Raw genomic sequence first — 4,449 nt, forward strand, 5'->3', positions numbered from 1 at the left:
TTTGTTCTAATCCTCGTTCTTTCCAGCCATATCCGTGCTATTTTAACCTGCAATTAAACATCGATACAGGTAACTGATTTCAGTAGCCTGTGCATCTTGAACTCTGGATCAATAACCCTATAAACAATCGGCCAAACATCAAGTGTTTTGGCTGATTGATTGTTCTAGGGTTCCTATATGTTTCTGATTCGCGTCTATGTGTTTAATTAATACCAGTTTCATGATATAAACGGTTAATACCCTATCCCAGATAGCTATGGTGGTTGTGTTAAAGCTGGGACCGCTGGGGTGCGGGTTCGAAACCCCAGCCCTTATTTTTGGAAATAGTTTTGTTTATTTTTTAATTTATCATATTAAATCACTAATTAATATTATAAATGTTATAAAAATCATAAATAATCAGTATTTTAACAAAACCGACTTATTAGCTAGTTTTTTCAAACCTTGGTTAAAAACCATATATATGTATATCTTTATATATATTTATATATATTAGATTATTAAAAATTGATAATCGTTTCAATATATAAAAAGGGTTTTTATCTAAAATATATATTTAATATATTTAATATTTGCCATGTTAATTAACATATTAAAATGTAGTATAAATTCAAGTATTTTATAAAAGATTATGTTTTATATAAATATTATTATTTATTATCTATTAATTATTATTTACAATATTAATTTAAAAGTGATCTTTATTAATAATAATAAAATGTAATAATTAATTATTTCACAAATACCGATCGACCATAAATCCTTTAATATACATATATATATATATATATATATATATATATATAAAAGAGTTCAAATAAAAAACAAGTGTTTTGTGAGAAGTGTGAGAAGAGCTTTAAAATAAAACAAACCACCTAAATATGACACTATACAATATAAATATGAAACAATACAATTATTTAGAAACTACCAATCTCAACCACTAGATCATAGATACAAGGGTCTAGATCTATTCTTATTCTTCTCACAAAAATATTGTTTTTTATATTAACCCTACCATATATATATATATATGTATATATATATATATATATATAGGGTTTGTATCATTTAAGAACTCCAAAAAAGTTAAGAACTGTTAGGAACTCTAAATAATCAAACATTTTTTTAATTTTTTTATATACTAACATTATTTAAGAGTAGTTTTATCATATTTTATATAAAAAATTTTGATTACATATATAAATAACAAGTTTACATATGTGTAAAATTTATGTGCTAACAAATTTACATAGGTGTAAAACAAAACATAGATATGTATAAAAACTAATTTTCAAAATTGTAATCGTAAATATAGATATAAAAAATTAACATTGACATACAAAAATTTTTATAAAAAACGTTAGTTTTCAAGGGTTCTTTCAAGTTCTTAAATAATTTAAGGATTCTGTAATGATATACATCCTCTCTCTCTCTCTCTATATATATATATATATATATGTTATTTATTACAACTTCAAATAAAAAGAATAATTATAATTAAACGTATTTAGTTTGTTATAGTTATATATATATATATATTTGTAATAACCTTTATAAAATAAACTATTAATAAATTATTAAATCACTTTTAGCCCATTTATTAATCCATAGTTATTCGTTATTACTCATACTTAGGATTTGTTCGTGGATATATCTCGTCAAGTGTGACATTTATTGATTTATGTTCTTATCGTGTTCATTTTTCCCCGCTTATCTTTAAGGTGAGTATTCACTACTCTTTTACTTATTTTTAACCGTTTTGGGGATATATGCGTATCATATTATATTTACCTATTATTTAATACTCACACTTGCAAACTGTTTAATCCTTGTGTGCATATCAATTAGTTTTCTAACTTGCTATATGTTTATTTGCTTAATTGTTCGCATTCGGAGAGGTCCATCATAATCACAGCAATAGTATGATCATACGACCGTTGTAGTAGCCAATGCCCACTTCGCAAGGCAAATGGTTTCACCGACACTCATTATTTTCTCATTGTCTTAATTGATTATTTAACATGAACATTTTTTGCGTTTTTATATTAAGATTGTATTCAAATTAACTGGTGTGTTACTCACTCAACCTTGTGTTGACAAAACTGTATGCTGGTTATCGTTTGAACTGATATCATGATTGGTGAAGAATTTAGAGATTTTTATAGTTAGCAGAATAAATCAAGACTTAGTATAGATTATGAATTATTAATTATCTTGTTGCTTTTATTTTTTTTAAATTATGTACTTTGTTTTATTTGGATTTGTTTGAATATTTAAATTAAATAAATAGATATTTCCATTTTAAATTATTGCATGATATTACCTTGAGAACTGTGAACAATCAGCTAACGCCCCGGCATTTCCACCTTAGGTTGGGATGTGACAGATTGGTATCAGAGCCGATGGTTGAAGATAGGTCGTTAGTGGTTCCTTAGTAACATGCTTAGGAGCCCTATGTGTTCAAATTATTTGCTTGCCTTATGTGCTCAAATAATTTGTTTACAGCTTTCTTAGATAATTATTTAATTATTGATTATTATTATATTGTCATGCACACATACATACACAAAACTCCGAGGCTATAAACTCAAAATACTTTTCTTAATTAATTTAAATCGAGTAGATTGTCTTTTATTTTGGGAAATTCCTTAAGAATTCCCTAGTGTTGTTTTTACCCTTTCACCTTAGGGCTATGTTGTGTAACAAGTCATATGGTAACTAGAAGAGGGAGAGAACTGTAAATCGGGCCTTGGAAAACCGGTTCTGAGAACCCAAGGTAAGACGTTATTCCTTACCTGGAGGATAACTTATAGGCCAAAGCGGGACACAGCTGTCATACGACCGACACCCTAGGTTGTGTTTAAACCGAATTCACGGTGATTTATGGCTAAATTCGGTGTTTTCCAATTATTGTGTTTTGTTGTTTAAATGGTTAGTTGGGTGAAATATCCATGTAACCCAAGGGCACTCATACAATCCATTTCTTTATTGGTTTTTGTGTTTTTATTGAAGTAATCATACGTGGTGATTCACGAGATAAGCCAACTACCCATATTTTTGTTTCGATAGTTCGTTAATTAGTTGGTAAAGTTAAAATGCAATGTAACGCTCATGGGTTGTCCAACTCATTTTTTTTATTCGTTTTTAAGTTTGGTCGGTTAAAACGCCATGTAACACTCATGGGCCGACAAACTCAAATTAGTTAATTTGTTGGGCCATTAAAATGCCATGTAACACTCATGGGAGGCCCAATTCACAAATTGATGTTATTATATTTAGTTGGCCAACAAAATGCCATGGAAAGCTCATGGGAAGCCCAACTCGCAAAATTATTTTTTTATGCAGACATGTTGGGAATATAAAATTCCATGGAAAGCTCATGGGAAGCCCAACTTACCAAAGAAAAAATGTTTATTCATTTACTCGATTTCAGTTAAAATAAAAGAAACTTTATGATTTGACTTATTCACTTACGTCAAAATATTTTGATCCTCGTGATACGACGCAAATCCTCCATTTATAAAAGGAAAGTTATTATAAGTTATCTAAAACAATTAAACTTTTATTATTTAAATGGTTTCCTCAACTTATCCTTTACCTTATAACTCTTTATTTTTGGTCCTCGTAGAATGTCTTCCCTAAGAAACCACCGTCGTCCTCAACAATAATCGCCTGGTTCTCACCACCACAGTATGGCCACATGTATAGCTAAGGAGTTAGCTGCTGCGATCCATAGGAAAGTAACCTAAATTCAAAACATCAATGCAACCAACTAGTCCAACCTTTTCCACTAATCTCCCTACTGGTAACTGCGAACCATCTACCTCCACTCATCCTCACAACAAGAAACATAAGAACCTTGCTGCAGCCAATCCTACCCAACCGTAAGCCCCTTCAAACAAGAAATCGTACTTCGGTCATTACCCGTTATGCTCCATTTGTAAACATCATCACCTTGTTAGATCCCTTTGCCGCTGGTGCACCCAATGTAACCGTTATGGCCATTTTGCTAATACCTGCCGTGTCCCACCTAGTGCAAAAGCCGTTCCGCAACAGTCTGTGCTGTCTGCTCTTAGACCCACTAGTACACCGTATGCCCAACCCGATCCTTTACCTGCTTGCTACCATTGTGGAGACCCTAATCATCTCCGCGATATGTGCCCCTGATTATCCATGCTAATCACGCACAAGCTATAACTACACCCTACTACATTACCCATGCCCATCAAGTTCAAATCTATCAATCTCACGTCCTTTAAGCTCCTCTCTTCAAGCAAGATCATTCGTACTTAACCCAAACTTATCAAATCCCGCACCCGCAAGCTCAAGTTTACCAAACATACTCTAATCAAACCACACTCTTACAACCCATTCAAACTCAACTTATTCAAGCTATTACGAATCAATCTACCTTGTCTGCTCAAGCTCTTATGGATCAAATCATTC

This window comes from Bidens hawaiensis, unplaced genomic scaffold, assembly GCF_021521415.1.
Source record: "Bidens hawaiensis isolate Kalapana, Puna unplaced genomic scaffold, B.hawaiensis_p1.1 tig00022890_1, whole genome shotgun sequence".
Lineage (NCBI taxonomy): Eukaryota > Viridiplantae > Streptophyta > Magnoliopsida > Asterales > Asteraceae > Bidens > Bidens hawaiensis.